The 24,371-nt window shown below is 39.8% G+C and overlaps 1 protein-coding gene across 2 annotated transcripts in view; it reads right to left on the bottom strand.

Annotated features, from left to right (window-relative positions):
• The window catches only part of Cep83 (centrosomal protein 83), a 106,515-nt gene extending 82,882 nt beyond the window's left edge, over window positions 1-23,633 (bottom strand). Inside the window, exon 1 of one of the 2 annotated variants that reach the window (XM_055627918.1) lies at window positions 23,271-23,633. The gene's annotated coding sequence lies outside the window, so the exon portion shown is untranslated. The remainder of the gene's footprint in view (window positions 1-23,270) is intronic. The other variant, XM_055627917.1, reaches the window with a different exon arrangement.
• Between the last annotated feature and the right edge of the window lie 738 nt (window positions 23,634-24,371).

The raw sequence follows: 24,371 nt of genomic DNA, 5'->3' as shown, positions 1-24,371 counted from the left end.
GGAAGGAAGGAAGGAAGGAAGGAAGGAAGGAAGGAAGGAAGGAAGGAGGAAAAATGTAGTACATTTACACAATGGAATACTACACAGCTATTAAAAACAAGGAAATCATGAAATTGGCAGGCAAATGGGTAGAACTAGAGAATATCATCCTGAGTGAGGGAAGCCAAACCCAGAAAGACATCAGGCAATTTATATTCTGAGGGTTAGACAAAGTCATTATGAACAAAGTTCACTTGAGTTCAAGCAGTATACAAGGGCAAGGTCACATGAGTTTAGAGTTTAGGCTGTATACTGTTACAAGGACAACTCATGTTTGGAAACATCATTCTAAATAATAACAGGTAAGATGACGGGTAATTTAAAGTAAATCCACTCCTATTTATTACACCTGGGAGGGGCACAGAAGCACATTCCAAGAACAACCCATGTTATGGAGGAACAGAGGTTACAAGACTCCACAGACTGTGTCCCAACACAGATCACTAAAACACCAAATTTCTATTTACTGCTAATGTTTTTTATCAAACTCAAAATCTGTACTATAATTTTAAACTGATATGATAGTAAGATATCTTTAATTTCAACCAGTAAATATACTGTTCAGTGACTCAGATACCTAACTATAAATCAGACATTCAACACACACACACACACACAGAGACATGAGTATGCTCACGTGCACCTATAATGAAGTTTACACACACACAGAGACATGCGTGTACTCACATGTGCCTATAATGAAGTTGACCAACTAAATATATCCATAAGGCAGATTTTTAAAGTATATAATTCAGAAGCTGGGGAGATGGCTCAGCAGCTAAGATCATAGTTGTTCTTTCAGAAGACCCAGATTCAGCTTCCAGCACCCACATGATGATTAACAATCTTCTCCAACTCCAGTTCCAGGAAACTCAATGCCCTCTTCTGGCCTCTGCAGGTCCCACACACATAGTTCACATCTATACTTGCATGCAACATTCATACACATAAACAGTATTTTTTAAAGATTATTTTAAAGTAATAAGAAAAGGTGAAGCATCTTAGTGAGCCTCTTAGTGATGAATACTTACAGGATGTCTCTGAAAGGCAGCTCTAACACCAAACACTTCCTTGCCCCTTCTTTGCAACTACATAACAATCACATAATTACACATACATGTCCTTGTGACCACTTCTGACTGATCCCATACCTACAGACCTACATATTACATCTTCTCTTTATGCATTCAATTTTTTAAAGCAGTGAATAGTACAATGTCTGCCCAAAAGTGTGGCAATTCAAGACATTCAAAAAGCACAGCTGCTGATGCTTATGGAAAGCTTCCAAATACATTTCATTAAAAAGCACATGCTCTATGCCTTTGAACATTTCAAAACAATGCTTTAAATATTTCATGCCCCCAAAGTGAGTGTTGTTTTTCAAAGTATTAAAAAGTCTAGTGATAACCTTCATCAGGCATTTACTTCATTTATGAACAGAAATTAAGCATTTCTTCAAAAGCCAAAAGCAACACTGCCCTAGTCACTCCTCGGCCTTTTGGACAGCCATCTCATGTTCTGTACAGCAAATAAATGTCACATTCTGACACTCTGCCAGAACCTGAAGTGCAGCTGGGAGCAGACCCTTCAGAGCCCTGGCAGCATGCCAGCCTCTATAACCGTGATTTAGAGAAAAACAGGGGAAGTCAGGGAAAGAGGAAAGAAAGATGATATGATGTATTCCAGTGGTTAGTAATCAACCACCAAACACTGAATTACAATGTTAATCTTCTCTTACAATCATACTTTCTACTGCTGCACAACTTAACTCTGATAAAATTCTAAAGAGTAAAATACTGTAGCCAGCCAACTTCAAATGCTTATTTGTAATAAATTATAAATCTCTCTAATGCTGTGATTTAAAAATGCAAAGATGACTCTTAACAAAATCATACTTCAAATTCATTTTAAGGTTTTTCAGTATAGGCTCTGTGGCAGGTAAGGTGGGAAAGCATGAGCAGCACAATTGGTATATATACTACACAGTCTGTTCTGCTCATAGCCCCACCACACAGCTAATACACAAAATGGTATGCAATGATTCAATGTATCCTGAAATACATTCTTTAAGTAAATCCTGATGTAATTTTATTCATGAGCTGTATAACATAGTTTGAAAACTTTACAAAGAAAAAAAATTATATTTTCACTGTAATTGACATAATTGTCAGAAACTATTTTTAAAAATTACAGCCAGAAATAATGTAAAAGACAACTTCAATAGAAAGGTTAATTTAAAAAAAAAAAAACCCTTTTTAAAAGACACATTAATCAACCAGTATTTATTTAATGACCACACCACATGTACCGACAAGTCTACTTACAATGAAAGTATGAGAGATATACCAACACATGCAGACTACCAATTCAAGCCAGCTCCTCAGCAAGGAAGAGCTGGCCCATAGTCACAAACTACAGATTTCCCTTTTAAGCACCTATTTTATGGCAGATATACTATTGGGTAAATATAAAATTAGAAGAACACCTTTATCAAAAAGTTAATAGTGGTCAGTGAAACAAACATATTAGATGTTAAACATGCCCGAAAGGTGTCGATGTTAAAGGACCGTCCAGGGTAGCACTATGAGTAGTGTAAAGCCCTTTGTTCAGCCCCAGGCCACATGGCTAAAACTCAAGACTGCCCACTGTTCCTTATGGGAGTCCTTAGGGAGTCCTTAGGTCACCAGGGGCATGCCCCTAGGGAGGATTGTAAGATTCCAGGCCCTTCTCTCTTTGGCTTCTCAGACCTAACATTTAATACATCACTCACTACCCATCCCTGCCGCAGGACAAAGGCCCAAGTAGACCTGCACAACTGTAACCTAGAAATTCCAAATTATAACCCAAAATAAAGCTTTTCTCTGTGAAACTTAAGTATTTTATTTTCATCAAGATAGGAAGCTAACAAATATATATGTCTTGGTTACTTTTTTTATTGCCATGATAAGATTCCCCCATTACAAAGGCACCTTATGGAAGTTTATTGGGGCTTACAGTTTGAGAGGGTGAGTCCATGACAATCATGGCAGGGAGCACAGCATTAGGCAGGAAGGCACAAAGCTGGAACAGTAGCTATGAGCTTACACCCTTATCGGTAAGTAGAAGGCAAAGAAAGCTAAATGAGAATGGTGAAGGCTTTTAAAACCTCAGAGCCCCAGCCCCAGTGACCTTCCTCTCCCAACAAGGCCACACCTCCTAACTGTTCCCAAACAGTTCTACCAACTGGGGACTAATTATTTAAACATATTGGGCTTTGGGGGCCATTCTTACTCAAACCATCACAAAACATAAACAGCAACTGCAGAAAATATACCATCTAATTTTCTTTGGACTCTTAAAACTTTTTTACCTTTTGCATATGTTACCTTTTCAAAACATCAATTCAGAAAGCCTTAAAATAATAAACAAACATATTTGTAAGTAGTATAAGGGCAGAGAGGAAAGAACCATACTTATCAGAGATGTGGCCAGAGACACCAACCAAAAATACTTCTAAACTAAAACCAAGGCAGATGTGCAATATGTGTGTGTGTATATAGATACATGTATACATTCATATATATATGGTACAAAACGCAAAATGAAGGAGAAGAACATCATTATGGTTGACACCTGGACGAGAAGCACAGACAACCATAGTTTATTGTTAATAATTAGAGAGTCAATGGAAGATTTTAAGCTGTTGACAGATGAGGAATCCAGGGTGAGGTCAGATTTGCACTTCAGAAAATAATAATTAGGAAAGTTATTTCTTTTTCTTTTTTTCAGGTTTTTTAAACTTTTATTTTCTTACTGTGTATGCACCAGAATGTAAGTAAGTACAGTATCAGCAGAAGTCAGAAGGGCCCCTGTATCTCCTGTAACTGAAGATGTAGACAGTTGTGAACCGGTATTTCTACATGTAGAAACCTTTCCATATTGAGGAATCAGAAGGAATAAAGAAGAAAAAGAATATAAATGTATGGAAAAATAATGAGGGCCTGAACTATGCTAATAGAAGCAAGCAATTGAGAAAATAATCTTGAATATGGAGACAAAGGGAAAGGAGCTAACAGCAATGAACACCCTTTTCTTCAAAACTAATAAAATTCATTTTAATGTCAAAAGATGGCATAGTCATTAAAGTGCTTGCCACACAACCATGAGAACCTCCTGAGTTCAGATGACCAGCCCTCACATAAACTAGCATTGCCAGCAATCTCAGACCTGGGGAGGCAGAGGCAGGGGGATTCCTGGGGTTTGCTGGCCGGCCAGCCAGCCAGCCTGGGCAATCAATCCAAGTTCAGTGAGACCCTGATTCAAAATTAAGGCCAAAGACACTTGATGTCAATCTCTAGCCTCCACATAGATGTGTACAAACATACACACTTGCATACCACATACATACATAAATATTAAAGGAATGAAAAAAATCAAGCACAGCAACTTTGCAAAAGCACTTGGGCTAACTTTGAATACACTGCAGTAAAACTCTCAGAATCCACCTTCAAAAGGATTTCATAAGAGGGGTAAACTCTAAAGCCGGCTCTGTCAGGAACAAAGACTTGAAAATGTGGATTTTGTTCCTTAAATGTCCACCTGCTGCTGCTCCTCCTTATTCTTTCCTTCAAACAAACCATCTCTATAGCAACACACTCTTCAGAAATTTGTGAGTGGAAAGCATATGTTTGTGCAAAAAATATAACAACCCAAGAACAAGAGCTACTTTACTTTCCCTTTTATTCCAAAAACCATGTATAAATCTTAACATCTAAAAATTAATATAGAGATGAAACAAAAATTTTTTTAAAAACAAAGAAATATAAAAATTGTACAACTGAGGTTACACGTGTTTATGAGGAAATTCTTTTTATAGGTTACAATGACACCTTGTGGTAAAACTTTTCAAATTATACAAACTTTACAGCAGAAATACAAGGATGGTTTAGAAAATCAGCAATTCCAAGACCACAGCACTGAGGTGGTTTAGGCATATACAATAATCCATTTGGAAACTTGAAAGAAAAAACTCTAAAGAAGTCTTAATATAAGGTAAATATGATAAGTACTTTGTAATGCTATAAATACAAAACACTGCACTTGACAATAGTATTAGCAGAACTAAATTTTTTTAATGATGGAAAAAATTACCTTTATATTTCAGGGCAAAATTTCTAACATTAGTGATTTCTTTACATGAAAATAGTAACACATGACTTATAAACTATAAAAATAAAGTATCATTACTCTTTTCTTGCCAATTAAAAACATTATGCATTTAAAATATGAAAACATCCTAGTCTTGATTGAACCAATAATTATGAGGGTAATTTACAATGACCTTTCATCAAATATACTGTTTTAAAATATACTAAGGTGCCGGGTACAGTGGCATAACACCTTTAATCCCAAAGGCAAAAACAGGCAGGTCTGAGTTCAAGTCCATATAATGAGACCTTGTCTCAAAAACCAAAGTAAAAATAAGATATGCTAATAAATACTAGCAGCAAAAACTTACTTAATATTTGTATGCACACACTTTATCAAGCTTTTAAATACATTCTTCTCTCTCGGCAGCTATATGTCACAATCCGTTCCCATCTTTCTGACCCATCTCATTCTCTTACATGTTTTCTCTTTTCTTCACTCACCGTGACAACTGTCTGGTCCATTGTACCATCCCTGTAAGAAAAGTTCAACTGCCCCTCTCACAGCTCTTTTACTGCTTCTCTCCGAGTCACAACTACACATCCAAGTTCCCAAATCCCTCTTTCAGTACATACCTCCAGCTCAATTTATATGGTCCATCTACAATGGAAGCTCAATGATGGGACTCAACAATTCACTTCCCCAAAATAGTGTACTTTGACAATAGGAAACAACAGAAGCAAGAGGTGTGTCAACCTCCTCCCACACCATTTTTCCTCCATACTCTCGAGGATTGTGGTTTGAGATGTTCTCATGAGCTTGGATATTCCAACTGTTGGTTACCAGTTGGTGGTGCTGTTCGGAAGGGTTTGGGTAGTACAGTCCTACTGGAGAAAGTGTGTCACTGTAGGTGGGTCTTACTGAAGACTTTATAGTCTCGTCCTAATTCCAGTTTGTTCTCGCTGCTTCCCATTTAAAGTTAGCTTCCTGCTGCTGCCACCATGCCCATCAATTGCTGCCATGTCTCCCTGCTGTGGACTCTTATCCCTCTGGAACTATAAGCCAAAGAAATTTCTCCATAAGTAGCTTTTAGTCATTGTTTTATCACAGCAGGAGAAAATTAACTAAAATTGGATCAAATATTTATCTGACCTACCTGCATACGACCGTCACTGCACAGGGACCCTGCCTCTGCCTAGACAAAAGAGTAAGGACAGAGGCCTAAGAACATGAGCTAACTAATCTCGCTAAATCCCTCTTAGTTTACCATTAGGCTATCCCTGTTGTCCTTCAAGCACACTTCTACATGACTATAGAAATACATGGATTTCCCTGTTTCACTTTGGTCTTCATTTCTAAAGGTTCCGTGTCACATAAAAGGTATAGTGGGACTTGGGTGTATAGCCTAGTGGTACAGTTCTTGCTTACCATGTGCGAAGCTCTATGTTCAATCCGTAGGCTCATAAAGTGTGGTGGGTAGAGTAAATTTGTGTGCTCTTGATTTGCTATGGTCCCTTCTTGTGGAGGGGAGGTCTCAGCCATGGACATAAAATGGATAAGGGAGAAATTTGCTCCCTAAATCAATACTCACTAGCTTCAAATTTTCTAGCAGTTTCCTTTTAAAAGTCAGCTAGTGTTATCTTTCCCTCATTTCCTAGTACATAACTTATCTTCAACTCTTATTTGCAGCGAACTATCAATACTGCCGATTCATCTTCATTTGCTGAGTTTTAAAATATTTACTATTTCCTTAAGTATGGGTGTATATGTGCTACAGTCAGAAGTCAATTCCCGCCTTCTACTTTGTGGCAAGGTCTCTCTCAGGAGAGACCTTCTGCTCTTGCAGTGTGTACTGAAGGATATCTACTCTGTAAGTTTCTGGGCAATTTTCATTTCCACCTTCCATTCCCCACAGAAGCGTTGGGATTACAGATGCACACCATATCCAACTTTTCATGTGGGCTCCAGGCTCAAACTCGGGTCATGAAAAGCTTGCCTGTCTAACCCTTTACCTGCTGCCCCATCTTGCCAGCCCTCACCTATTGACTTGAATCATTCTCTTCCATTTCTAGAGCTGCAGTGCTGCCTGCCCTGCTGCCAAACAACTGTTTCACACTTAACAATTTTTCTTTTTTTTTTTTTGTAATACTGCAGTGGCAACAGGAAGCTCAAAGTTCAGCCATGGGAAACTCATCCGTTGAGAGGGCAAAGAGGCCCCTCCACCAATTAGAAACCCTAGCTGACTTCTCGGTTCCCCCAGTCGATTTCTGCTGAGTGTTTATAAGCACCCAATATGATGATGTTTTATATATCTGATACTTGCTATTGTGTTTGGAAGCCCTGCCAAAGGGGAAGCTCTGCTCTGCCATGTTCTCAACCCTGACCTCCAAAGGACTGCCTTAAGAGGACTTCCCCGTCAATTTCTACAGTGTGATTATAGGTCCCTGATTTACTTTTAGTTTGCTCTCCCAATTAGGCTACTACAGTCAATCTCTGTGGGATGCTGTGAATGCCCAATTTGACATTTTGTTATCTGCTGGTTCTCTCTAATAATCACTACTTATTCTTTTATTTTTGCTTGATATATAACTTAAACTCATTCACACAAAAAAAATGAACATAAAGATTTTTTGACCTATAACACCAAAATATAATCCTATATGAATACTAGACCAATGAGAAAAAGTGTCTTTAAAAACAAGGGAGACAGCTCCTTAAGGAATAACACCAGAAGATAACCACTGGTACAACCACATACCACACACATGCACACATGAATACACATTGTCAAAGTACTCTATGACAAGCAGAGATGGAAAGGAAAGAAACCATAGGGACTTGATAAATCATCCACTAGCCCAAACAGAAAAAAAGCTGCACACGTATGTTCACATACCCTATACTTACCATGTAATCCTGCCAATACATATATAGGTATTCACACTTAAGAACTGAAAGCATGTGTCCCAATAATAACTTCACACAACTATTCAAAACAGCTTTGAGACTTAAACACAAACCCATCACGAGGTGAATAAACAAATTGTATATTATTTATGTAATGAAATACGACTCAAGAATAATAAGGAATGCCTAAATGTCAAAATAATTATGCAGTGAAAACATATTCAGATAAAAATAGGATAATATCACTGCATTTATAAAAAAAAATCCAAGAAACATGTGTAACAACAACAAAGAAAAAGAGATCATGATTTCAAGAGGGAGCAAGGGGGGGAAAGTTACACAGACAGGATTGGAAGGGGAGGAGAGAAAGAAGAGGGAAGATGATGCAACTGTATTTCAATTTTTTAAAAATTACAAACAAAACATATTTAAGAAACACAAACCAACTGATACTTGAGAAAAAATTAATTCAAGTATATTTTAAAGTGACTAATAAGTATATAACATTGTTCAAAGAATTATGAATAATACAAAATACAAAATAAGTTTTATCCTCCAGAAAAGAATTTCAGTCATAAGCCATACACTTTTCCTAGTTCCAACATAAGAGAATAAAGTTATAAATCCTTTTTGCAAAAATAGCCAAAACCCAGCCATTTCAATACTCTGGAACCCAACCAAAGAATTAAAACACTCCAACTGTTCAATCATGAAAACAACCTGTATAGGTAAGAATAACATGAGTCCACAGTATTCCTACCTTTGACTGTTCCCATCACCTCACACAGGCAAATCGGTGAAGGAGTTCAGAGTGTAACACTGAAAACAACTGCCACAGCATTTGAAGGCAATTTGTTTTCTGATGCATTGTCAAAGTAGAACTCCATGACAAGCAGAGATGGACAGTAGTTCCCATAGCCTCAGATTAGGGCCTCTTTAGGGCAAGCAAGGAACCAACTAGGGATTTTTACAAAGGTCTAGAAAGTAAAGAAAACCATAGGGACTTGATAAATCATCCACTAGCCCAAAGAGAACAAAAACTGCAAACATGTAGACAAAAGGCCCAAGCAGGCACAGGCTACCCACATATCCTGAAGAGCTGTACATACAGAGAGTCAAGAATACCAGTAAAAAGTAAAGCCAAGACAGACTTGAAAATAACCTGGATTTAAGTGTGTCCTTGCTACACACAGGTCCATCCAACAATTCCAACACATCATGCTAATTCTTGTTTGAATACAAAGCCATACAGGCACAAGAAACCAAGGATAAAAATAAATAAGGCTAGCCTCAGTAGTAGAGAGTGTTACTTCATTTAATGACATTAAATTACAAAAAGGAATGGCTATAATACTGTATGATTGGGCATGTTATACATAACTATAACATACATGTATGATAATAGTATCAAAAGAAAAAAGAAAGAGCTATATTGGGGGAAGTTCTGTAATTTAACAGAATTTAGTATTACTCTGAAAAAGACTGCTATAAATTAAAATGCACATTATAATTTCTAAAAAAACATAAAAATACAGCAAAAGAAATCAATAGAATTTGAAAGGTACACTGAACAATATTTCAAAGCTATTGAAAGGAAAATTAAAAAAAAACAAAACAAATAGAAAACTTGGAAAAAGGGCATAAATCCACAATATCAACAACTATACTAAGCATTAATGAATAACATTCCAAGGACAGAGAATGTTAACCTGGTTTTGTTTTTTTACAACTATTTGTTGCTTATGAAATATTTCTTTGATTCAAAAACATAGACATGTTAAAGGAAGTGGGACCAAAAAAAATTTAAGGCATACAAATAGTAATCATAAGAAAGCTAGAACAGCTATAGGGGACAAACAATGTAAAACAAGAAATATTACTAATACTACTTATATTCTATCCTAATATTTAGTAATGACAAAAGGATCAGTCTACCACATATGACAAGTGTTTATATATCCAACAGAACAAGGGGAACTACAAGGGGAAAAAACACAAAGCAGGAGACAATTAAAAAGTGAAGACTGCAATGATACAGGCGGGCTGCAGGAGTGGCTCAGAGGTTAAGAGCACTGTGTTCTTCCAAAGGTCCTGAGTTCAATTTCCAGCAACCACATGGTGGTGCATAAGCATCTATACTGTGATCTGGTTCCCTCTTCTGGCATGTAGGCATACATGCACGAAGAATACCATATAAATATTAAAAAAAAAAAATACAGGAGTTAACTGACCTTATTAAAATTACCATGATTATAACTGACAGAATATGCCACCTGAAGACTATTCCACTGCAAAATATATAAGTAAATTTTAAGACAGATTCTCACTAGCTAAGAAGGCTAGCCAGGAACTCATTATACAGCCCAGAATGGTCTTCTAGTCATGACCTCTTGCCTAAATTTCTGAAGTGCTGGGATTACAGGTGTGTGTTACCATACTCAATATACATCCTTAGTGAATACACAGAACATTCTCCAGGATGTACCTACCATCCACTGAGCCACAAAAGTAGTTTAAGATAAAGAACAGAAAATGCTTATCACATAAGCACAAGGACCTGAGTTCAGATGCCCAGCACCCACACAAAGAGCCAGATACAATGGTCAACACCTGTAATCTGGAGGTGGAAGAGGAGGGTCCTGGCACTTGCTGGACAGCCAGTCTAGCCGAATTAGTGACTCCAAGTTCAATAAAAGACCCTATGTAAAAAATATGGTGGAGAGCTATTAAGGAAGACACTGGTCTCGATCTCTACCTCCACACACACACGTGCATAGCACACACACAATCATAAAAAGTATGCCATCTGAGCACCACAAAGTAAGTGGCTCACAACAGCAAGTATGTGGGTTGGGGGAGCTGGAGAGATGGCTCAGAAATTAAGAGCACTAGTGGCTCTTCCAGAGGACCTGGGTTCAAGTCCCAGCACTCACATGGTGGCTCACAATGCCTTCTAAGTCCAGCACCCCCAGACATACATGCAGGTACAACGCCAATGCACATAAAATAATTTTTTAAAGAAAAAAACAGGATTAATTAAATTATTTTTAAAACCTCAATTATTAGTACTCAACATACTTCTAACACAGGAATCAAAGGAAGGAAAAATCTCACAAGGTAAAAGTTTTTTTTTTTTTTTGTTTTGGTTTGGGTTTTGTTTTGGTTTTTTTCCTTTCAAAACAAGATTTCTCTGTGCGGCCCTAGCTGGCCTGGAACAAACTGTGGCAAGCAGGCTTGGCCTAGGTTCCCAGCTGCTAAGATCAGAAGCATGCACCACCGCACCCAGCCACAAGGTAAAAATGTTTAATGTATTTGTTGTTGTTGGAGAATGGGTCTCATGTAGCCCATGTAGGCTTTTATCTTGCTATGTAGCCTAGAATAACCTTGAATTTGATTTTTTTTTTTTTTGCCCCTGCATTCTCAGTGCTAAGATCACAAGCATGTACCACCCCACAAAGCTGAAGAGCGAACCCAAGGTTTTTTTCATGTTAGCTAAGCACTCTACTAATTTAGCGACATCCTCAATCCTTATAATCATATTTTGAATAAATGATACAATAATACGACTCAAAAGGTACATAATGAAGCTAACAGTATTTAGATTGAAACAGACAGGAGCAAAGATCTCACTAAAAAAGAACTGCACTATACACCGCTACACCTCCAGACACCTCCACACCCACACAGTCACCTTAGCGGAAGAGTGAGGGTATTACATACCTGTACACCTCTAATACCATAACTCAGGGGCTGGAGCTGCTCAATGACAGAGCTCTTACATAGACATGAATGAAGCTACATGAATGCACTTTCTCATACCAGCAAAAACAAACAAATAAAAAATAAATAAATACATGTAAGCCCAAAACAAGCAGTAAGAAAAGTGTTATCTCAATAAAAGCTGATGAATCTGAAATCAGAAAAAGAAATATAAAAATTACTTAACAAAATTAATACAAACCATATTTAACAATAGAAAGATTACATAACTTGACCAAACTGGATTTATCCAGGAATAATGGTTTAATCTACAAAAGTCAGTTAATAAACAATACTAACAGAATAAAAACTAAAAACTAGATGATCATTTCACTGGATGAGTAGAAAAAAAATGATATGGGGTATGTGGGAAAAAGACACATTAAAAACCTTCACTAAAGGCATCAAGAAGACTCAGTAGGTAAAATCGTCTGCCACACAAACTGTGATGACTGATCCTTCAATCCCGGGAAGCAGTTAAAGGTGGAAGGAAAGAAGAACCATGCCACAAAAGGTGTCCTCTAAACCCCCACATCTGCACTGTGACATTAGTGTGCACACTCACACATGCATGCACACACACAAGTTACAAAACAACAACAACTAACACTAGGAACAGAAAGGAACTTCTTCAATCTGATAAAGTATCTAAGGAAAAGTATGAGGCTAAATTCTAGTTACTATCACACTTTACAGTGAAAATGTGCTTGCTTTTCCCTTAAGAACAGGAACAACGCACTTTCGACATTTCTATGCAACATCTTATTGCACAATCTATACCATAACTCAAGGCAAGTATGAATTAATGAATAACAAACTGCAAAGAAAGGCATAGTTCTTCAGATATGGTCCTCTACATGAAAATACGCAAGAGTTGACTATATTTTTATACACATGCCATGAACAGTATGAATATCAAATTAAGAACAGTCCTTTCACAAAATCATCAAAAATTACACATTCCTTTAGAAAAAAAAATATAATGAGTCGGATGTGGTGGTGCATGCCTTTAATACCAAATATTCAGGAGACAGGCAAAAACAAGTGGATCTCTTTGAATTCAAGGCCAGCATAGTTTATGGCAGCAGTTCTCAGCCTTTCTAATGCCATGCTCCTTTAATACGGTTCCTCAGGTTGTAGTGATCCCTGACCGTAATTCTATTTTCATTGCTACTTCATAACTGTAATTTGGCTATTGTCATGAACTGTAAATGTCTGTGTCTTCTGATGGTCTTAAGTGAGCCCTATGAAAAGGTCAGCCCAACACCCCTTTCCCTCCTCCCCTCCCCACAAAAGGGTTTGCTACCCACAGGTTGAGAACCACTGGTCTGAGTGTTCCCGGACAGCCAGGGCAACATAGAGACACTATCTCAAAATCAAACCAAAAAAAAAAAAAAAAAAAGGAAAAGGGGGAAAGTTAAACCATAACAAAAGTGCAAGATTCTTACGCTAAAATTTGAGAAAAAAGCTAAGAAAAATCAAAGATCTAATTTTTTAAATTAGCGATTCTACCCCCCCCCCCCCCCCCACCAGCCTTTCAAATCTCAGGTTTGTTTTGTTGTTTTAACAGAACTGAGAAGAGGACCCTAAATCTGTGGTAATGGAAAAGACATGAACTACTCTAGACAGTATGGTATTAGAGTAAGGAGAGACACACAACTATTAACAGAAAGTTTAAACAGAATTCAAAGTTTAAAAATAAATATTTACATTGCTGCTTATTCAACTGATATTTTTACAAACGTCAAAACAACTTAAAGAAAAAAATAGTCTCTTAACAAACAATACTAGGAAAATATGACAGCCACATTAAAAAAAAAAAACTCGAACCCTAATCTTATACATATATACAATTATTTCAATATAGATCCTAGAAATAAATGAAAAAGATAAAAGAAAACCCACACAGAAAATCTTAGTAACCTAGGATTAGAAGCCCCCCCAAAAAATACATATATATATATATATATATATATATATATATATATATATATAAAATAACAAAGAATAGTACACATGAACAGACACAGATGAACTGGACTTCCTTTAAAACCTTTTCACTTAAAAAAATTTTAAAAATCTTTCACTTCAAAACACTAGAAAAAATATGAAATATAAGACACTTTGCAAATCAGCTCTAATTTTTTTAATATCCAAACATAAACAACTTTTATGATAATTATATATATATATATGTACAAATTTTTAAAAAGGGACACTTTAACATGTTCATTATAGAAAATGTGGACTATCATCCATGTAGAAAACAGGAATTCTGATCAATGTTTTTATTAGATTTATATATCTTATATATGTGATAGTATTGTACCTGAATGTACGTATGCATGTATGTATACCACATGCATGCTTGGTGCCCCTGAAGGTCAGAAAAGGGCATCAGATCCCCTGGAACTGGAGTTACAAATGGTTGTTACTGAGAATCAAACCCAGGTCCTCTATAAGAGCAACATGTACTCTTAACAGATAAATCATCTCTTCAACCCTGGATCAATCTTAAAAGATACAGATTAGAAGTATGGAAGGAGAGAAAAGAAAGAGTACTTATCTTACAAGAGTTCCTAACATTAAAATGAATAAAAAACAATGCAGCATTATGTCCACTATGACTGAGTCAGGCATTACAATTTGCCTTCTTTTATAGCATACAATTGTTTAGCAACGTATCATTTTCCACTAAATGTTTCCAATAAAAATATTAATGGCAAATACTTAACTTCAGAATTAAGGCTTCAAGCTGGGTATTAAGCACTATGGGAGGCAGAGGCAGGTGGATTGCTCTGAGTTTGAGACCAGCCTAGCCTACAAAGCAAGTCCAGGAAAGCCAAGGCTATACAGAGAAACCCTGACTTGAAAAAAACAAATTGAGAGAGAGAGAGAGAGAGAGAGAGAGAGAGAGACTCCAAAGGCTTCCCTCTGTTTTACTCCTTTTCTGTTTTACTACTAACCAAAGGTGTCTTCATTAACAAGCTCATATCTTTACAGAAGAAAACTTTCCAGAGACAGGTTTACAGATAGTGTTACAGTGTCGTTTCTTGAACAACAATTTCCATCAGTAAGCTCATGTGATATGCATACGCTTTGTCTTCCAAGATCTGACTCTAGTTCTCACTGCTTTCTCCATCTCCACATTGCATACAGGTGTCTAGTTGTTTCCAATCCCAAACATTTTCCCTGTTAGTTATATCCAAGATCTTTGCTACCACTATTGCTAGTGGCTCTGTTTTTTTCCCCTCTCTCTCCCAGAAACTTTTTCTCCATAGTATTCCCTGACTTAATTCCCTCCAGCCCAAGTTGAATATGTCTGTATTCACCCTCAAACTGTATTCAATTTCTAGATCTAGTCTGAGTGTCCTTCTACATGTCCCAAAATATAATCACATTTATCCTTATAGCATTTACTGTGTTAAATCACAATTTATTTCATCCCTTTCCTCAGTTTCAGACAGTAGACAATAAAACACTTGAGACAGCACATTTCCCCAGTGTCTAGTATACGGCAGGGCATATAGAAGAAAATTCAAATAACTAAACCAGATAACAGTAAAAATAAGTTGTTCACATTGGAACTATAGAATTTCTGAAAGTCTTCAAAGACTTATTTTTTTCAAATGAGAAATACACAAAGAAAGATTAAGGGACTTACTACCTTAGCTTGGTTTCTAATGCTACGATCAAACAATGACCAAAATAACTTAGGAAAGAGTTTGCTTCTCTGTTTTGTTGGTTTTGGAGACAGCCTCATGGTATAGCTTTGACTGGCCTGCAACCCAGTTTGTAGACCAGGCTGGCCACGAACTCAGAGATTCACCTGCCTCTGCCTCTTCTGCTGACATTAAAGGGGAGAGCCACCATACTAGCAGTTTACTTCAGTTTATATTTCCAGGTAACAACAGTCCATCACAGAGGGAAGCCAGGGCAGAAACTCAAGGGAGGAAACCAAAACAGAGACCACACTGAAATTCTGCTTACTGGCTTGCTTCTACTGGCTTGCTCAGGTAGCTTTCCTCCATAATCCAGGACCACCTGCCCAGGGATGGCCCACCCAAAATAGGCTGGGGCCTCCCACATCAGTCATTAATCGAGAAAATACTCCAACTAAGGACTGTGTATGGAGGGGACCTAGACCCCCTGTTCAAAGGAAACCCATTGGTTGCTCAGTTTCCAAGTGGGTTTCCCAGTAAAGGGTACAGGTTCCCTATTAAGGAATACAGGGACTGACATGAACTCAGTGGCAGGCTCTTTGATCACCTCCCCCTGGGGGTGCAGCCTTGCCAGGCCACAGAGGAAGATGATGCAGCCAGCCTTGATGAGACCTGATAAACTGGGGCCAGATACAACGGGAGGAGGTCCTCCCCTATCAGAGGACTAGGGAAAGGACATATGAGGAGAAGAGGGAGGGTAGGAAGGACTGGGAGGAGACCAGGGAGGGTGCTGCAACGGGGATATAAAGTGAATAAATTATAATAAATAGATATATAAATAAATTAAAAAAAAAAGGAAAAGTGGCCAGATACAAAATTAACTCAAAAAAATCAGTAGCACTCCTGTATACAAAAGACAAAAGGGCTGAGAAAGAAATTAGAGAAACAACACCCTTCACAATAGCCACAAATGACATAAGGTACCTTGGTGTAACCCTAACCAAGCAAGTCAAAGACTTGTATGAAAAAAATTTCAAGTCTCTGAAGAAAGAATTAGAAGAAGATATCAGAAGATGGAAAGATCTCCCATGCTCATGGCTTGGCAGGATTAACACAGTAAAAATGGCCATCTTACCAAAAGCAATCTACAGATTCAATGCAATTCCCATCAAATTACCAACACAATTCTTTGCAGACCTGGAAAGAAAAATTCTCAACTTCATATGGAATAACAAGAAACCCAGAATTGCTAAAACAATCCTCTACAATAAAAGATCTTCTGGAGGTATCTCCATCCCTGATCTCAAGCTGTACTATAGAGCAACAGTTATAAAAACTGCATGGTACTGGCACAGAAACAGAATGGTGGATCAATGGAACCGAACAGAAGACCCAGAAATAAACCCACACACTTATGGACACCTGATCTTTGACAAAGATGCCAAAACCATACAATGGAAAAAAGATAGCATCTTCAACAAATGGTGCTGGTCCAACTGGATGTCTACATGTAGAAAAATGAAAATAGATCCATACTTATCACCCTGCACAAAACTGAAGTCCAAGTGGATCAAAGACCTCAACATAAAACCAGACACATTAAATCGGCTAGAAAAAAAAAGTGGGGAATACCCTAGAACTCATTGGTACAGGAGAAAACTTCCTGAACAGAGCACCAACAGCACAGGCTCTAAGAGCAACAATCAATAAATGGGACCTCATGAAACTGAAAAGCTTCTGTAAAGCAAAGGACACCATCATCAAAACAAAGCAACTGCCTACAGATTGGGAAAGAATCTTCACAAACCCTTTATCTGACAGAGGACTCATATCCAGTATATATAAAGAACTAAAGAAGCTGAAAAGCAGCAAACCAAGTATTCCACTTAAAAAATGGGGAACAGAGCTAAACAGAGAATTCTCTGTAGAGGAATACTGAATGGCAGAGAAGCACTTAAAGAAATGTCATTAGCCATTAGAAAAATGCAAATCAAAACAACCCTGAGATTTCACCTTACACCCATGAGAATGGCCAAGATCAAAAACTCAAGTGACAACACCTGCTGGAGAGGTTGTGGAGAAAGGGGAACCCTTCTCCACTGCTGGTGGGAATGTAAACTTGTACAACCACTCTGGAAATCAATCTGGCGCTTTCTCAGACAACTAGGAATAGCACTTCCTCAAGATCCAGCCATACCACTCCTAGGCATATATCCAAAAGAGGCTCAAGTACACAAAAAGGACATTTGCTCAACCATGTTTGTAGCAGCTTTATTTGTAATAGCCAGAAGCTGGAAACAACCCAGATGCCCCTCAACTGAAGAATGGATGCAGAAATTGTGGTACATCTATACAACGGAGTATTACTCAGCAATGAAAAATAAGGAAGTCATGAAATTTGCAGGTAAATGGTGGGACCTGGAAAGGATCATCCTGAGTTGTCCCAGAAGCAAAAAGACACACACGGTATATACTCACTCATATAGACATACAACATAGGACAAACCCACTAAAATCTGTGCATCTAAAGAAACTAAGCAAGAGAGAGGACCCTAACTAAAATGTTCAATCCCCACCTGAAAGGCAAAGAGGATGGACATCAGAAGAAGAAGAAAACAGGAAACAACCTAGGAACCTGCTACAGAGGGCCTCTGAAAGCCAGAAGAAGAAAACAGGAAACAAACTAGGAACCTACCACAGAGGGCCTGTGAAAGCCTCTGCTGTGCAGACTATCAAAGCAGATGCTGAGCCTAATGGCCAACTGTTGGGCAGAGTGAATGGAATTTTATGTAAGAAGTGGGAAATAGTAAGAGCTGGAGAGGACAGGAACTCCACAAGGAGAGCAACAGAACAAGAAAATTTGAACAGGGAACTTCCCAGAGACTCATACTCCAACCAAGGACTATTCATGGAGATAACGTAGAACCCCTTCACAGATGTAGCCCATGGCAGGTCAGTGTCCAAGTGGGTTACCTAGTAATGGGAAGAGGGACTGCCTCTGACATAATCTGATTGGCCTGCTCTTTGATCACCTCCCCCTGAGGGGGGAGCAGCCTTACCAGGTCACAGAAGAGGACAATGCAGCCACTTTTGATGAGAACTGATAGACTAAGATCAGAAAGGAGAGGAGAACCTCCCCTATCAGTGGACTTGGGGAGGGGCATGCATGCAGAAAAGGGAGGGAGGCTGGGACTGGGAGGGGAGGAGGGAGGGGCTTATGGGGGGGATACAAAATGAATAAAGTATAATTAATAAAAAATAAAAAAAAGAAAAAGAAAAGAAATGCCCTATGGGGCTTGCCTACAAACCAATCTGATGTAGGGAATTCCTCAATTGAAGGTCCCACCTTCCAGATGATTCTAGCTTGTGTCAAGTTGACAAAAAAAAGGAAAATAAATAAATAAAAACACTAACATGCCCACTCAGACTGCTCTCCTGGATCTCTGATTCTTTTCACACAAAACCAGTCTATAAAATTATGTTTACTGATCTAAGGTTTCCAAAAAACTCTGGAAGTCACCAGAAAACTACATTTCAACGTAACTCTAATTTTAGCTAGGAATATATCCAAGCTGTAAAGGTAGATAGTAATAATTAATTAATGGCTTCCTACAGATTTTTGGTTGATCCAGTCTTTTCAGATATCCTTTACATACACTATTATTCAAAGCATTTATAATACAACTCTGCGAAAAACAATGTACAAGCAGTTACATCTCCACCCTGAAAACTATACTCAAGGTCATACACTATATGCTCTTTAACATTCTATCTGCTTTAAAGTAAAATGTGATGTAGATGAGAAGGATAAAAGTGAACACTAAAGCTAGGCTGCACCCTGAAAATCCCCATAGTTTTCAGTGGTTGCTATGTTTTACTGCAGCTGTGTTACTGGGCAACCACTTAGAAGCTAGGCTGGCAAGCTCAGCTAAAATTAAAGCCAGGATTTATAAAATAACTCAATACTGAACTTCGCCTCTTTATACCTTCACCTAAAGCCACTCTTTGCTATAAGCAGCAGACATGAGATTTCTGGCAAGCTTATTAAAATTACCAACAATTTTAAAGACAGAGTTTGAGAATGACAAGTACTTTCCAAAAAGATAAGATCTGATTTTAGGTCATCCTTTCGCTAAACTTTAATTCTTAAAGTACTTTAGAGTCACAATATACAGAAAGCAGTAACGGAGCATTTTCTAGCTTCCTTGGCTTCTCTCCTCATAGAATATTGCTCAAACACGAAGAAATAGCGCTAGACTTGACATGACAGTCAGTGCTCTTTCTGTAATCCAGAAAGGACAGTCCTAACAGAAAAGAGACAAGTAATGAACTTCAGAGGATTGCTAATTTATGAGAAGCAAATGATTGAGTTTCATAAATTCTGACTGAGCAAAAAGTCGGATGGAAAGAAGTGAAATGAAATGGAGAAAGACCAGGAGGATGCAAGAGGAAGAAATGAATCGAAGACTAAAGGCACTCACATTTTAAAACTAAGGTTCTTCTAGGAAAGAACCAGGGAGTTGACCAACACCAAGCCCAGGGGGAGCAGAGCCAGAATTCCTGAGGGAGTTCTTAGTGATGCTCATGTCATGGGAAATTCGAAAATATTCATACTTTCTAGGAACAAAACCTTTCCTTTTGATTTTTTTTTTTTTTCTGCTTTATTTTAGTTTGGTTTCTCTGTGTAACTCTGGCTGTCTTGGAACTCACTCTGTAGATCAGGCTGGCCTGGAACTGAGATCCACCAGCCTCTTCCTCATGAGTGCTGGAATTAAAGGCCTGCACCACCACCACCTGGCTGATTCCCCCATTCTTTAATCTCCTATCTTGTGGTTTATTGCTGCCTTTCCTACATTTTTCAACTGTGTCTAACTTCTACTATATTGTAGGAAGGGTCAGGGATTCAAGTGAACATTTGTCATCCAAGAAACATCCCTTCAACAATTTCTGTTTAGAAAAAAACAAAGGATATGCTCATGAAACAGGTTAATCCAGTCAAGAAGACAAGATCAAAAAAAAAAAAAAAAAACCATAAAGTCTAAGTACCAAAAAAGTAAGATTCACAAATACATACTGTAGAATTTCAAGTGTCAAGATGAAACTGAACCTTAAAGAAAAGGTATAATTTAGATTTAAAAAAAAAAAAAAAAGGACAGAAACTGGGGCAGGGCAGAAAGAAGTTAAGATTGATAGGAAAGAGAAAGCAGGTTTAAAGGATAATGGAGGAGAAATTAGTTTGGACAAAGGCACTTTTTCCATAATGAATAAGAACTTGGAAAGCCAAAGTGCGACAATTTTGAAGATGTCATTGTAAGTCAAGAACTCAAGTTTGGGGAGGGAGGGATTGAAGAGGTGGCACAGCAGTTAATGAGGGCTTGATGCTCTCAGGGACACCGGGTCTCAGCACCTACATAGGCGGGCTCACAACTGCCAATAACTCCAGCACTAGTCATGGCTCATTTCTTCAGCATTTGAAGGACACAGGAAGCAAGCACTAAAATGAAATCTATAGGTTCTTAGTACGGTGTATAAGCCTGATGTTCCAATTCCCATTGCTAATAGTTTGCATGTAAAGACTTCATTTGTCACAGTTTCAAATCTCTAAGTTTACAGGAATGTGGCTCATACAAGCAGTCCTAGCCCTGGGAAGGCTGAGCCACAAGAATTGCCAGGTGTTCAAAGTCAACAGGGAAGACATCTGCCAGAGCTAAAATACAAGACCAAGCTTCAATTTAGAACAACAAATAAGTAGAAACAAACAGCAACAAAAAGATCATTTAAGCCAATCATTCAGGCTGGTGGTCCCCCCTGTTAGACCCCATGAAATTCCTTTTCCCAAAGTCTGGCTTTTAGACAAAAACAGCCCTCAGGGACTTAAGATAGCTAAAAGGAGTCATTCTTATCTCTATAAGGGACATAAGGCCGTTCCATTAACCTATGCCTGAGATGCTATTAGCATATCAAGATCTAAGCTAGCCTCAAGGCTCCCTCAGTCCCAACTCACAAGCACTTCTACAGAGTCACCCTGGCTGGCACACCAACCCCCACCCTAAACCTCTCCAGCTCCCGAGCTTGTCTCCCCTTCCCCAGCTTCTCTCTCCTATATAACCTCAATTTGGCTACTCGCTCTCTTGGCTCTTGCTTCTGCTTTAGACTCTATTCCTGGACCTATCTCCTCTTTCCTTTCTTGCTCTCCCCCTCTCTCCTCATGGCCAGGTCTACTCTGTTAGACATGTTCAGTCTGGACTTCTTTTGATGCCTCTGGCTGTTCTCTCCTTAATCTACAGTAAACCCTTCTCCTCAACCATACCTTGTAGTAGTTATATCCTCATTTTCATTTAGTCCCAGATTTCAGGAGGCTGAGGCACAGGAATTGCCAATTCCAAGTAAACCTGGGGTAGAAAGCTAGACCCTGTCTTAACTGCTTTCCCCACCAAGCAGACCACTTAGTAAAGTAAATTAAATTAAAAGCTTCATTTACCATTCAAGTTATATCATTACGGGTTCAACAAGTGGAAAGTAAGGTTACTGCTATACCATGGCCTAAAAACTTGTATTGTTTTGCAGTCTCTCAAATGTATGTAACTCTCAATTGCTACTATCTTGTTATTTCAGATTATTATTAAATACAGCCTGCATACTCATTAGAAAAGAAATACTCAAAGAGAAAAACCCAGCGCACTCCGGAACAGCAACCAAAGAACAACTCAAATCTATCTGCAACTCTCCAAAGAGTCATGTGTGACACGAAAAAAGAAAAAAAAAAAAAAAAAAAAAATCAAAGCATTCTCATAATTCTAAATAAAATTGGTTTGAGCCGGGCGGTGGTGGTGCACTTTAATCCCGGCACTCGGGAGGCAGACTCAGGCAGATCTTCGTAAGTTCGAGGCCAGCCTGGTCTAACAAAGGTAGTTTCAGGACAGCCAACGCTGTTACACAGAGAAACACTGTCTCGAAAAACAAAACAGAAACAAACAAAAATTTTAGTTTGAAATCAATCTGAATACAAAAGGTAAGAAATGTAACCACCTATAGGCTAAAAGCACATATTCGGAGAACTATGAACTCATATTAATAGACCACATTTAATTCTGTTCTCGTTGAATATTAGACTTGTTTACGATGATGTTGCTTGGTAACAGAAGCACGGCTTTAACACCCTGCTCAGTTCTTTAGACAGAAGTTTAGTAGTTTATACTAACAGTCTGAACATACTATGAACTCGTCCTATATAAAAAATTCGGAACAAATTTTATCCTTATCCTAGACATCTTTGGGAAGGACTTGCCTTGATAATTTGAAGGTGACCAAAGCATTTTTAAAAGTCAAGTGTCCTTTTATGATAGACACTGGACCAAAACTTTGCCCAAGTATCAAGCCCAAAATACACCTAACACATTTCAGACCTCCCCGCAGAAACACCTGCACACACCACTGCTCCAACAGTCTTTACGGACAAGGAAAATGACAGCGTAGCTTTCCCACCACCAATTAAACTGGAGGTGCTTTACCCTGAGCCGAATTGCCCAGCTGGCTACCATGCCGCAGTGCACCAAAAAGGCGCGTAAGGTGTTTCGCGTGCTTTACAAAAAGAGGGGAGAGGAAACCATCCAGAACTCGTCTCAGGGCCTGCCTTCCTACCACGCGCTCCCACTACTTTACCAGGAAGCAAAACCCGGGATCAAGGGCGGGCGGGGTGGAGGAGCGCTGCAGGATTCGAACCAGACACCCAGCACGCCTAAAAGAAAAAAAAAAAAAAAAAGAGAGGTTACTTACAAAACTCACACTCGGTCCCTGCGGCTCGCCTCCGGGGGACCCCGGCACAGCTCCGACCACCACCAACCACTCCGCTCTGCTCGCCCAGGCATCGGGGCCGCGGGGTCCGCACGCTGCCAGCGCTGGGGAGTCGGCCCGGCCCGCCCCGCCTGGCCGGGCCCCCGGCGGCCGCTCGCACGGCGGGCTGCAGCCGAGCCGGGCCGTACGCGAGGGCACCGACGCCCGGGGCTTAAAGCCGCGGTAGCCCGGGAAACTCGGGAGGGCCGAGAGGGCGGCGGCGACGAGCGCGGCTCCTCCTCCGCGGCCCGGCCTCCTCGGCACACACGCCGCCTCCTCAGCCCGCCGGCCGCCACCCCCGAGCGCGGCCGAGCCGACCTCGTCCGGACGCGCGGCGGCTGCGCGGGGCGGGAAGTCCCGCCCCCCGGGACGTCATCAGCGCCGCGCGCCGCCCCGGCCGGAGCCGTTGGAGAGGGAAGTGGGCGTCGGTTGCTCGGCGGCCGCTGCTACCGTGGGAAGAGTGGGCACGTCACTCCGGGACGTCCCTGTGCGCCGCCCCCGAGCCCCGCGAGCGCCGGCAACGGCAGATCGCTCCCCGGACACTCGTGTCGAGGCCCCCGGGGCGCTGAGGGACGCTCCTGCCCTCGTCCCGCTCTTGTCACACTCTCTTGTCTGAGGGCTTGGGTGGCGCTCTCCTCGCCGCCTCCGTCCCCGCCCGCCTGCCGTCGTGCCTGCTGGGCGGATTTTCGAGCTCTGGCACCCAGTCAGCCTGCGAGTGCGCGGTCGCCCTAGCTTGCGACCAGCGAAGTCCGCTCAGGACCGCCTGCCCCAGTCGCATCCTGTAGGCCCCCCACCCAGGCGTGACAGGCTGAGCTCCTGGTCTCCAGGCTGTAAACTAAATTGGCACTTGGAGCCAGCTCTGACAGAATTTGTAGCAGGAAAGTCGAATGAACTAGGCTTTCAGCGGTTCCAGGTAGGCGACGGGAGAACCAGGCGTCCTGTCTGTACTCATGCCTGGAGGAGTGAGGACCTTACTGTGGGCTTGGCTTCTGACGGTGCACCGAGAAGCGTAGGTTATGTTGTATCCGGCCTCTGAGGAGAAAG

This window comes from Psammomys obesus, unplaced genomic scaffold (assembly GCF_907164565.1).
Source record: "Psammomys obesus unplaced genomic scaffold, mPsaObe1.curated_primary_1811, whole genome shotgun sequence".
In the NCBI taxonomy this organism is placed as follows: domain Eukaryota; kingdom Metazoa; phylum Chordata; class Mammalia; order Rodentia; family Muridae; genus Psammomys; species Psammomys obesus.
The sequence above is the reverse complement of the archived record's forward strand: the minus strand, read 5'-3'. Positions and strand labels throughout refer to the sequence as shown.